This window comes from Dama dama, chromosome 5, assembly GCF_033118175.1.
Source record: "Dama dama isolate Ldn47 chromosome 5, ASM3311817v1, whole genome shotgun sequence".
NCBI lineage: Eukaryota > Metazoa > Chordata > Mammalia > Artiodactyla > Cervidae > Dama > Dama dama.
Genome location: NC_083685.1, coordinates 60,521,881 through 60,535,525, shown reverse-complemented (window position 1 = coordinate 60,535,525; position 13,645 = coordinate 60,521,881). Strand labels below are relative to the sequence as shown.

The window sequence follows — 13,645 nt, the reverse complement described above, 5'->3', positions numbered from 1 at the left end:
CTCTTGAGGAACTGTCCATTTTCTGGGCCCCATGTCTTTCAAAGGGGGAATTTTCCCTTTGCCTTCAAGGCTGTTCTAATTCTAATCCACCAATGTCCATTTTTCCTGATACCCATCATAGCTCCATCTAACCAGATTAACTCATAATTGTTTATTAAAATTCTATATTAAAAAATTCTATAAAAATTTTCTGTTAAAATGCTCTCTCCCGGCCCTCACCAATGTCCCAGGACTCCCTGCCTCCTGCTCAAGCCAGATCCCCCGCCAACCATTTGTCTCTCATTACAACATCCAGGGTCTTTAAAACGTCTTTACCTTTGAGTACATTTCGGCTAAACAACATTTCTCACAGTGTGATCCACTGACGATCTGCAGCAGAGGCACCTGGGTCCTTATTGAAAACACAGACTCTGGACAGCACCCCAGAAATGCTGAATCAGGGGCTCTACATTTGTAGCAAGCACTCCAGGTGTGCCTTAAACACATTCAAGTTTAACAGTCCTCAATCTCCTGGGGACGATTTGGCGGGGGATGGGAGTAGCACTTGGCATAAACTTGAGAAAAGAGACCTGGGAGAACTCAGGCAAAAATCCTTTTCTTTTTGCCAGTGAAAACAATTAAAAGTCCAGCGCTCTATACCTCCAGAGCCTGCTGCTTTCCCCAGGCAGTGTAAAACCATGGCCTCAAGTTATATAGCAGATGTGCAGAAAACATAGTAAACATTGAACTTGACTAAATAAATAAGTAAATGAAAGGATCTAGAACTTATTGTTCACAAATCTTACAAAAGAGGTTCTAATTTTCAGATCATGGGGTTCGTGTAGAAGCTGAGGAATATATTAATAATTTTTGATGATACTTAAAATTCATGATGGTGGTATCTATAAACATGCATGAGTAAATAAATACTGTGTGACTTTACCCCAGGAATGGATATTTCAATTAAAGCTAAATAATCTCTTTACAGACTTTCTCTCTCATTGTATATCCTGTGGTAAACATTCTCTCAGTTCTGTTTTTTGTTTCCTAAGTTGTTTATTGGGGTGCTGAAGAAGACTCCTGGGAGTCCCTTGGACTGCAAGGAGATTAAACCAGTCAATCCGAAAGAAAATCAACCCTGAATATTCACTGGAAGGACTGATGCTAAAGCTGGGGCTCCAAAACTTTGGCCACCTGATGTGAAGAGTTCATCATTCAGGATGAGCTCATTGGAAAAGACCCTGATGCTGGAAAAGATTGAAGGCAGGAGGAGAAGGGAATGACAGAAGATGAGATGGTTGAATGGCATCACCAACGCGATGGACATGAGTTTGAGCAAACTCCAGGAGATAGTGAAGGACAGGGAAGCCTGGTATGTTGCAGTCCACGCGGTTGCAAAGAGCTGGACACAATTTGGTGACAGCAACAACAACGAAGTTTTTTATATGTTTGTAATATGCTGTCTTGCTTCACAAAGGATTTTGAAAATTCTGTGTATGTATAGAAACAAATAAAAATAGATGTCAAGGTGTTTCCATACTCAAGCCAACTGTTCTCTAACATTAGAGAAGTGGAAGCAAGGAGCCAACTTCTCTGCATTCTTGTTTATCTGAGAAAATTATAAAATTTGCCTGTTGCTTAAGTTGTCATGAAAATACCCATAATAGTGTTTGAATTGAACATTGAGCAATGTGTTCTTAGCTATATTCATGTAGTGCTGTAGTTCCTCCTTCGTAGCCACTATTTATTACTGTGTTCTTCTTGTGCCTTTATACATGCTAAGTTGCTTTAGCCTTGTCCAACTCTTTGCAACCCTATGAACTGTAACCCGTCAGTCTCTTCTGTCCATGGGATTTCCCAGGCAAGAATACTGGAATGGGCTGCCATCTCTTCCTTCAGGGGATCTTCCCAACCCAAGGACTGAACTAGGATCTCATGCATCTCCTGCATTGACAGGCAGGTTCTTTACCACTAGTGCCACCTGCAAAGCCCATTCTTCCTGTAAGCCACCTGAAAATTTGTGTGCAAGAGGCAGGATAAACAAGAAAGGAAAGAGAAGGAGAGAGAAAGAGGGAAATCATATAGCTAGAAGGATTGCCCCCAGAGAAACCAATCTCAATATTGTGAGAATCAGTGAATTCTCAGACCTCAGAGATGATTCGCCAGACTGCTAACTCCTGACCTTTGCCTTATTTTCTCTTATTCTATACTTTTCCTGCAGACTTCTTCTAGTGTTTTACAAATTCTTTGAAGGTAAAATATCCTTTCACCATGAACCCTAAGATTATGGCATTTTTTACATGTCCTTTAAGTTTTCTGTCAGAGAATTTCTCTCTTTTTATGAAACATAAAATAGTTTACTTTTCGACACAAAAGAACATATCTACAAAACAGAGGCAGACTCACAGACAAAGAGAACAGACATGTGGCTGCCAAGGGGCAGGAGGGGGCGGGAGAAAGAAGGACTTGGAGTTTGGATTAGCAGAAGCAAGCTAGTATATATAGGATGGATAAACAACAGTGTCCCACTGTATAGCACAAGGGGCTATATTCAATATTCTGTGACAAACCACAGTGGAAAAAAATATGAAAAAGAATATACATATACATACATACATGTATGTGTATAACTGAGTCACTTTGTTGTGCAGCAGAAATTAGCACAGCATTGTAAATCAACATACTTCAATAAAATAAAAAATAGTGCAACACTCAAAAAGAAATAAAAGAAGAATAAATCTTACAGCACTAGCAATGTTAATTTAAGAAGACAATAAATGATAGCTTTATATATATAAATAGTTCATTTTGCAACAATAAACCATAAAAAATACTAGCTGTAACAGCAGTGAAGATGAGTATAATACATAACAATATTCAGATCACATATATTAGTTTCATCTGAGGCTTATAACAGCCATATAATGATGGTGGAAAAAACGGCTATTTTTTTTCCCTCAAGCTTCTTATTTGTGTCCTGCCTTCTTCCTGCAACACTCTTTGCCCTGATAGACACATTGATTTCTCCCTCATTTCTTCTAAGTTTTATTTAGATGTCACCTATTCAGAACCATCCCTTGACTCCCCCAGTAAAACTGCATCTTCTTCCCTAACAGTGCTTTTTGCCATCTAACAGCATGTGGTTTCTGTCTGCCTTTCTGTACTTGAATGAAAGCTCCATGCAGGTGGGAATTTATTTTGTTCTCTACTATTTCCCCAGTCCCCACACAGCACCCAGCATACAGCAGGTGCTCAATAAATAAACAAATGAATGCATTATTCCCGTTTCCTAAATAATGAGTCAGGAACAGGAGGCTTAAAAGATTTGACCATGCTGGGGTGCCTAATGTGACACATTGGGTTCTGGATCATAAATGGTCAGGCCAAGTCTTATTATACATTTTTTTTTTCTATTATGGTTTATTGTAGGATATTGAATCCAGTTCCCTGTGCTATACAGTAGGGCCTTGTTGTTTATCCATCCTACATATACTAGTTTGTATCTGCTAGTCTCAGACTCCCCCCACTCTTGGCAACCATAAGTCTGTTCTTCATGTCCATGAGTCTGTTTCTGTCATTACATTTTCAAGACTGTTACTGAGACTCAGTACTAATCTACACTACACTACACTCATCTACACTATTGACTTCACTGGCATGAATTTCTGGAACAAAGGAAAATCTGGAAACTTCATTATCATCTCCTGAGTGTTATCTGGAGCAAAAATGAAATTAAAGCCATTACATTTCCTGACACTGGATAGGATGGTGAGAAGACCTCTAAGCTATGGGGGAGGGAATACCACACTAGAGAGCCCTTGCATTTTCTTGGGTGTTAGTCCTATTTACACGGTCCTTGACCAAACGCTTGGCAAACCATTCCAAAGCACTCTTTGTCAGTAAGCAAACAGTTATTTCAGCTAAACTCATAGCATCTTAAGAAATGATGCTATTCAGATAAAGAAAGGCACTGGCTACTCTCAGTGGTAGACCATTTACCAGCCTCGAAGGTATGTGACATCACATGAGCCGTGGAGAGGGGAACAGGCCTGGCACATGGGCCAAATAATTGCAATCTACAGTCTGATTACATGCATAGCAATAGAGCGGACCTTACATAATTTTAGATAGCACTTTCCCCTTGCTATTAAGGATGATTAACACACTTCTAACACCAAGCACAACTTCATTTAACAACTTGCTTAGAAATTATAAACTCCCCATTGACTGCCATTCTATTAGTCTATTAACCAGCCTATCTCCTGTTAACCAGCACTTTCAAATAGACCCAGGAGAGCAATTTCCTGACCAGTGGTATAACTGGTCATATGGCATAATGTTTTTCTGGAATTACAATGTTGGAAGCCAATAAGGAATCTGAATGGTAGGATCATACATTGGCATAGACTTAACCATAGCTAATGCCCATTCTGTAATAATCAAGTTAATTCATTCACCTTCCAAATGTATATACTAATCATCTCCCATGTGCCATGTGGAAGGACTTTCACTAGTAGCTCACTGGGCCTTTTCCCTTTTCCTCCTGGGCACAGGAAGATGACTACTTTCAGCCTCCATTGCAATCAACTGCAGCCATGTGCCTGAGTCATGGCCAGCGGTTTGTCAACAGCAGTGATGTATGCCATCAAACCCTCATACCTGTGCTCCTCCATTTACCTTCCTCATCTTCTAATCAGATGCAGAAATCTAGTGGAACACTCTGAGCCACAGGAGATGGCAGAGCTAAAAAGAGAAGGAGAGAAATAAGTGCTCGGGGGACACAGCAGAAATCCTTGGGAAAGACTACTCAGAAATCATATCAGAGAATAGCGCTGAATTAAGGTTTAAGTTGGAAGGAAAGAAAGCAAAGTCGCCTTGGATAGAAGAGGAAGCTGACACAGAGCTTCAGATGTGAGACCTTGGGTTCAGTTGTATGAACTAAAGTTGACTAACATAACCAGAGAACAGAGGGGACCACAGGGAACCATGTGAGCACTGAGACCAAAATTGAGGAGGGGGTCAGGTTATGAAGGACCTTCAGTGCCCAACTAGAGGGTAGCTTTTACCGTATAGGCAGCAGAATCCAGAAAAGGTTTTAAAGCTGCAGCGTGGCAAAAACAAAACTCTCCATTAGCAAGCAAGCTCTGATGCAAAGTGGAAAATCACTTGGAAAGAGAAGCAATTGTGAGAGGAAGACTAGTTACCAGACTATTGGAAAAATCTGGGCAGGCAGATATTGCAAGAGATACTGCAAACTGATCTAAACTACAGTAGAAGAAAGTGACCCAAAAACGAATACAAGGGACCAAGCAGAGGAGGTGTTTCAAAAGCGTCAAGTTGAGTAGCTGTTAGGTATAGAACTTACAGTAATGTTAACTGAGATGGGAAGATGAGAGAAGATACAAGGTAGAAGGAAAAGATGATGAATCTGCCTTTAAATATGTTGAATTTGAAGTCCAAATTCAAGAAGCTATCCAGTATGCCGTTTGTATTACATATGCAGCACTCAAAATTGGAATTATAAATTTGGGAGTTGGCAACACAGGGATGATGGTTAAGCCATGGGAGTGGATGAAATCTGCCAAGAAATGTGTATAGAGTGAGATGAAAAGAAGAGATTTCACAGGATACTTGAAAGAGTGGTTAGGGTAGTATAAAAAGCATCAGGAAAGGAGAGTATCATGAAAATTAAGGGAGGAGAGGCTTTAAGATTCCTACCCACACAGAAGAGTTCAGACCAGCAGAGAAACCAGGTATGCTAACAAGCCATCAAGTGGGGCTACAGTGCTTGAAGCTCTATCAGACTTTGCGGGCATGTTCTAAAGATTTGCCAGAGAATGCAAATCTGTTGTCAGATTCAAGCGATAAACATCAGCTGGAAATCAAAGATGGAGCAAGAGGGCAAACATCAAGTAAACGCAGAACCCGGGAGGCGAAGGATCAGGATGGGAAAAAGCCAAAAAAGGTCCAGGATTTTTGACAGGGCTGCTTCTTATCAAGTTCTGGCCAGCTGGTGGACTGGATCAGAACAAACACAAGAGATAGTCAATCATTTCCAGGAATAAGAGGCCTGAAGGGCCACGGAGGGGTTCCAGCAACTTGGTTAGTTTGAGAGGTAGATATCATGCTGCCTTGGAGTGAAGGAGAGGTTGGTAAGTGAAGGCAGTGAGTGGAGATGGAATGGAATTTATTGGAATTTTGTGATGGAAGCCTGAATAGCAGGCAGAGTTCAAAGAAAGCATGTTTAGGCTGTTTGTAAGCTGAGGGTAAGCATCTTTCTTGGGGAGGAGGAATGGAAGATTGAAAGAGTATGTAAGTTAAGGAATCAAGGTGGAAGCCAGAGGTACCTATGGAGAAGTGCATTGTGCCAATTCCATCGTATCTTGTTTCATTTGTTTCTTTACAGTGTATGAATAAAGCACAGATGAAGGGTGAGGGGTATTGAGGCAGCTCATACCTGAAAGCCTTTGTTTTCTTGGTGAAGTGAGACTGAGCCATCCAGGAAGAGAGCATCATGGTAAAGGCTTGAGAAAAGAGTAACATTCTGCAATGGCAGCTACAGAGAGACAAGGCTGTCTGGGGTGTGAGGGCTTAGATTTTCCCTGAAGGCCCAACTCAGACAAGAGATAGACTTTTATCCCACCACAATCGGAACCGGAAGGTCTAAAATCAGAGACAATAAATGATCATAAAAATAATAAACAGGTACTTTCCAGGTGGAAACAAAGGAAAGAATAGAGGATAAAGAATCCAAAAGTGGTCAAGAGGGAAGACCAGGCTGCCCTGAGTCATTTCAGGCCTAGGATAATGGTCTATCACACATCCTACCATGGTGTCTGACACACAAAAGGCACTTAATAAATGTGGAACGAATGCACAGATGAACAATTAAATGAATGTATGAATGAATGAGTATATACTTGAAATTCAGGCTGTTTATGGAGGAAATGAAGTAAGACATCAATAGACTGAATGACTATAAAGGATTTGAGAAGCAGGATTGTGTGATGAGGCAGAAGAACAGGTTTTGTGGGAGTCAAAGAGTTGGAGAAGAGAAAGAATACAAGGTTATGGACAGAAAGAGTCACTTCAAAATTCAGAGTTTCAGAGGAGCAGTTCCACATGATAAAAGGTCCAAAGTGTGCTTCTGCAAATGGGGTTGGTAAAGTGGAATGGAGGTGATTGTCAGTATGAGAGCAGGCTGTTAGAGGGCTCATCAGCATGTATCATGAAGACACTTAAGATGACAGCGGATGCTGGAGTGAAGAGAGAAACTGTGAGCCAAGTTTCAAAGTCCTTGAAGACTGAGAAGAAATGCCCCAGAGGTAACACTAAAACGCTGCTGTATATTTCATCAAGATAATATTGGCTGTCCTTGCCACCCAGCTTCCTTGTGATAAATAAAAGGATAATTATGTGAAGTTTTTATTGTTAGGAACCAAGAGATAAAATTGGGCAGCATATCCTTCAAATAAGGAGAGATTTTAAATGAAAACTACTCAGAATTGCCAGGAAGCTGCAGGGAGACAGGATAATGTTGAGTCCTCTTCAAGAAGCCAAAATACAGGAGCAACCTTTAGAGTGTTCTGGGGGAAGCAGTGACACTGGGAGTCAACATGGGTCTCAATAAGAAGAAACAAGCAGAGAAAATCATTTGAGCTGCTGATTATGTGCTAACTTCTGAGAGCTTTATCTATGTCATCCTGAATTCCCACAGCAACCATGCAAATTGGCTATCAGTAAATGGCAACCCACTCCAGTATTCTAGCCTGGAGAATCCCATGCAGGAGCCTGGTAGGCTACAGTCCAAGGGGTGGCAAAGAGTCGGACACGACTGAGCGACTTCACTTTCACTTTCACCTTCAGATTACAAATGAGGAAACAGGGACTGTGGTTGAGTAAATTTCCCGAGACTACATGGTTATTAAACAGAGTCGCAGAAGTTGAGCCCAGCTCAGGTGGATCACATCCCATCCTATCTCCACTCTACTCCATTACGTTAAAACTTAATGTGTTCAGAGCTTTATAGGGGAAATGAGAACATGACAGATGATGCACGAAGTAGTGGAGGATGGAGGGAAAGATATGGGAAACTGAGCCGGAGGAGATTGGAGTATGGGCAAGGGTCACTGACACGAGCGACCTTCCACTATTGATTAATAATGACTTTGGGTATATAGGAAGTTGGGAAGTGAACAGGAGGAGAGCAAATGAAACTAACCAACCTTGAGTTTCAAGGGGAACTTTGACATTCAGTGGTTGTAATGTCTGTGTAAAGTCCATTCCCATTGGTAGGGGAGTTAACTGACTGCTTTTTTAAACATTTATTTGAACAGTCAAACAACCGTCTTGCCATTTAACAAGAACCCTTGAGGAATCAATTAAAAATTCCCATCTCAGAGGACTTACATATGTACACAACAGCTTGGGTTAATTTACTAATTCATCTAATCAGCCTGCCAAATTATTAGCCAATTTCCCTAATCTTGTAATAATTCACACTTTAAAAAGGCAAAGTCTTCCAATTATCATGCTACAAAATTGAACATATAGATACATCTTTTTAGATCACCAGTCGTGACTTTAATGTGTTTTATGGAGGACAATTGATTAGACTGCTCCTAAAGTATTTAGGATGTTTGAAAATTGCTCTTTCAAGCATTTTGAGTGTCATTTTTAAGATCTTGTTTGTGCCATGTATTTCTTTGACAAATCTTTTATATATAGCACAGAGATATACATCAGCCAGGTCCCAAATGGCTCATCAAGAATTCTGAGCTAGAGAATTTAGGATGAAGAGAACTGTTGTTTAGTATAAATGCTGTGAAGCAGGGGCTGCCTTTCTAGCCAGAGATTTTTAGATGTGCAAGGAATCTGATGTAACCCACACATGACTGGGCTTTTGGGGGGCAGCTTCTTTCCTCAGGTCTAGTATTGGTTTGGCCAGAAAGTTTGTTTGGGTTTTCTGTAAGCTGTTTAAAAAAAAAAAAAAAAAAAAACAAATGACATTTTTGGCCAGCCCAATCCATGTGAGATCCCCTAGAAACACTTGGTTATGAGAAGAACACTTCTCAGTCTGTTCCCTACCCCTTCCCAATCTGCCTCAATATTTACTCTAACTCTGAGAGTATTGACAATATTTATGGGGAAACTCTTGTAATATCCCAAAGAAGCATCTCCAAATTCCTCCGTTAGACCTCTTTTATCTATCTATGGCATCTGTCCTCTCTCTTTTTCCCCTTCATCCTCTCAAAAACCCTCTCTGTTTTCCTCAGCAATTCCACTCTTCTTCACCATCTTTTAGAATTCAGGGAGAAATTATTATAATTGCCCTCTCACACAAAGAAGTCATACCAAAAGTCTCATTTTCTGATCAAAAACTATTGGCTAAAGAAGGTCCATGTGGCACAGCCATTAATAGAATAGGGTTATTCATTTGCTATTGCTTTTTTCACCACCACACTTAGAAACCTCTGAACTTCCTTCTAATTTTAAAATGCTACCATTTGCCTGCTCTGATGAATTTGGACATTGAACTATAATGGCTAAAATAAACTTGCAGTAATCTGAAAGTTTTGGCATGGTGAGAGAAGAGGACTTAATGTCGCTGCTTTGATAGACTGGTGCTTGACCGATCTGAAATGCCCAGATACAGAAGAAGTGATGACATTTCATAATGTTATGTACACACCTATGGCCTTATTATTTGGTTTCCAGTAGGTCTGCGGGGTTTGTTGACTTCATCTTTTGTTTTATTTTGAGTTCAACTTTATTTAATCTGTGGAACATGTTAATTAATCAAGCAAGAACACTTTTTTAATAGTTCTACACAATGGAAGAAAGAATAAAATGTAAATATAAATGTTTTTTATATGGTAGACAATTTTTAGAAGTTACCAAAAGTTTCTGGCGATCAGTCTGACTTATGTATGGCTTTGCAAAACACAATGTCAAAGGTAGTTTAAATATAACAGTTTAAAAAACTGGAAATAGAACTGCCATATGACCCAGCAATCCCACTCCTGGGCATACACACCAAGGAAACCAGATCTGAAAGAGATACGTGCACCCCAATGTTCACCGCAGCACTGTTTATAATTGTCAGAACATGGAAGCAACCTAGATGCCCATCAGCAGATGAATGGATAAGGAAGCTATGGTACATTTACACCATGGAATATTACTCAGCCATTAAAAAGAATCCCTTTGAATCAGTTCTAATGAGATGGATGAAACTGGAGCCCATTATACAGAGTGAAGTAAGCCAGAAAGATAAAGACCAATACAGTATGCTAACGCATATATATGGAATTTAGAAAGATGGTAACGATAACCCTATATGCAAAACAGAAGAGACACAGATGTACAGAACAGACTTTGGGACTCTGTGGGGGAAGGCAAGGGTGGGATGTTTTGAGAGAACAGCATTGAAACAAGTATACTATCAAGGGTGAAACAGACCACCAGCCCAGGTTGGATGCATGAGACAAGTGCTCAGGGCTGGTGCACTGGGAAGACCCAGAGGGATCAGATGGGGAGGGAGGCGGGAGGGGGCATTGGGATGGGGAACACATGTAAATCCATGGCTGATTCATGTCAATGTATGGTAAAAGCCACTACAATATTGTAAAGTAATTAGCCTCCAACTAATAAAAATAAATGAAAAAAATAAATAAATAAAAAATGAAATTGAAAAAAAAAAATAAAGATAACAGTACTTACAGAGATGTGACTTCATGTATCTGTATCCTGAATTATGTCTCAGTTTCAGGAGACACCGCACTAATTGGGGACAATGGGTTATCATCAATTTACAACGAATTTGTCTCAGCTGGCCATTTATTTTTTTCATGGTGATTTAGGCTTAGCTCAGCTGAACTCCTTGGTCAGTTATAACTTTGGGTCAGATCTGAAACTTCAAATCAGATCTCAATCTTAGATGGCTTGTCTCACCTGTCTAGGGCCTTGGCAGGGAGAACGAAGCCAACACAGCTGTGGCCTTTGAGGTTCCTCACTCACTGGCTATAAAAACATGCCTTGCTTGCTGGTTGGAGGAAGGGGTCCCAAAAGAGATAAGTCTACAAAGTTTCTTAAGTCCAAGGTAGGAACTGGTACACCATTGCTTGGGCCACATTCGATGAGGTGAGTGCCAATTAAAGGAGTGGGAATATGGACACTACCTCTTTTTTTTTTTAATTCATTTATTTTTTATTGAAGGATAGTTGCTTTACAGAATTTTGCTGTTTTCTGTCAAACCTCCACATGAATCAGCCATAGGTATACATACATCCCCTCCTTTTTGAACCTCCCTCCCGTCTCCCTCCCACCCCACCCCTCTAGGCTGATACAGAGCCCCTGTTTGAGTTTCCTGAGCCAGACAGCAAATTCCCGTTGGCTGTCTATTTTGCATATGGGAATGTAAGTTTCCATGTTACTCTCCCCATACAGCTCACCCTCTCCTCCCCTGTCCCCATGTCCATAAGTCTATTCTCTATGTCTGTTTCTCCATTGCTGCCCTGTAAATAAATTCTTCAGTACCATTTTTCTAGATTCTGTATATATGCATTAGAATATGGTATTTATCGTTCTGACTCACTTCACTCTGTATAATAGGAATAAAACCACCATATGACCCAGCAATCCTAGCAGTGCCTAGGTGTGCTAGGCATATACCCTGAGGAAACCAAAATTGGACTCTACCTCTTGATGAACAGAACTGCAAAGCACATTGCTGACAGCATAGATAATGGGAAGTCCCCTACATCAAACATGTTCTGAGAGCATGTTCTATAGTCCAATTTGTTTGTGAGTCCAACAAAGTTAGCCCAGCTACCCAACTAATGGCCAAGAATTGGCTATATAGTACTGTACTGTAACAAGTTTATGATACTTTTCACACAAATAAAACATAAAAAACAAACACAAAAATAAACATTTTTAATCTCACAGTGCAGCACCTTGTAAAGCACAGAAGTACAGAATAACCACTGGCATACGGGGGCTGGCACTGAGTGAAGAAGATTTACTGCCCGGAACGGGGAGAGGAGGTGGGAGATGGCAGAGCTGAAGGACTGTCAGCAATCAGAGAGGGAGGGCAAGCTGCAACTTCGCTCCTGCCTGACGATGGCACGGCTTCTGGTTGCTTGTTGGATTCAATTCTATCTTCCCTCTTGCAAAACAGAACCAGTGATGTCTGGATTGGAGCATGCTGGCATCTGTGAAAGTCTGCAACTTGCAGGTTCATATGTTCAGGCGTGGAGGCGAGCAGGAACAACGGTGCAGGGAGACGACTGTGAGCGACCTGCAGCACAGTGCCTGGCTGCCCCAAAAAGTGTTTGAGCAGCTAGTTAAATAAGCGTAATAATCCGACTACCTTAGGGTTACTCAAATTAATCATGTGACTCAGACTGAGTGCTTCACTCCTGTTAAATTCTATTTTATAAACACACAATGCAGTGTTGACATTTCAGACCATATATATATATATGGTGGTACTTTAAACTCCCATGTCCTCAGACACTGGGACTTGAGCATTTCCCAGTAATATGTGGAGTTGTTTTATGCTTTCCTGAAGGCAAGGCAGAGGAAGCAGCAGCATATCAAAATTCATATGATATGAATTTTGGTCCTAGAAATTTTTAAGTCGACAGGCTCATGGAAACTCACCTGGCCTCCTCCTGGAAGGTGGTCCAACCATCTTTATCAACTAGAAATGGAAAGAATTAAAGAAGGTAGCTCCAAAAACACTTCATTGTACCAGGTAATGGTATCTCTGATTCTTCATCCTGGAGTTTATATCCTAAATGCTGTTTGAAAGCAGTATTTCGTTAAGTGCTCCATGATAAGTAGTTTGTTCAGATTAAGCTTCTGAATTATTTTCATTCACATTCATGTGATGAGCAAGATAAAACTGGAATTCAATTTTGAAGACTTTTTCTGTACCATATAGCTTTATTCATCCTATTCGTGCTGTGCAGAGGTGTTGAACTGGTGATATAACAACACAACTGTCTCTTTACCTGCAATTTGAAAATGCTGTATTGCTTTTTGTTGCACAAAAATGTGAAGTTTACTTTTCTAAGTAGACCGCCTTATATCCTTGTCATTTTTAAAATCTCACTCTATGGAGTTTCTTCATTTGTTTGGTCAGTTGTTTTATAAGCTTATTATTTATATCCAGATTTAGCATCTAATAATACTAGATTTAACAGTCAGATTTCTTTCAAGATATTCAGATGTGAGAAGATATGGTGTCCTTAATTTGACTTTTTTGATGGACACTGAATTATAAATCAGGAATGGAGAGTAGCTGTTTGTTGGGGTTTTAATTAGCATCTCACTCATCTCCTAGTTGTCTTAATACTTAAATGCTGTCTAATTTAATATAAGAAGTTTGCCAAACTGGCTGCTGATTTATGAATTTATAAATGTATTCAACTCTCACCTTTAATAGAGCACAACAAACTATATTTATTACATAGTAAAACTTTGATTACTTTTACTACATTCAAAAATAGTTATACCCCATCAGATATGAAATATTATACATGAACAAGACAATGAAAACTCAAATAGAAGACAAAACCCAGCCTCAAGATTTAAATATTTATGAAGAGAAGTATCTATGATCCAGCTTTTAAAACACAGTTTAACTTTCCTTATCTAC

The 13,645-nt window shown here is 40.0% G+C and overlaps 1 long non-coding RNA gene across 1 annotated transcript in view; it reads right to left on the bottom strand.

Moving 5' to 3' along the window:
• The window catches only part of LOC133056763 (uncharacterized), a 64,380-nt gene that overhangs the window by 18,232 nt on the left and 32,503 nt on the right, over positions 1 to 13,645 (bottom strand). The window contains exon 3 of the long non-coding RNA XR_009692906.1: positions 4,639 to 4,722. This is a non-coding gene — a long non-coding RNA (uncharacterized LOC133056763). The remainder of the gene's footprint in view (positions 1 to 4,638; positions 4,723 to 13,645) is intronic.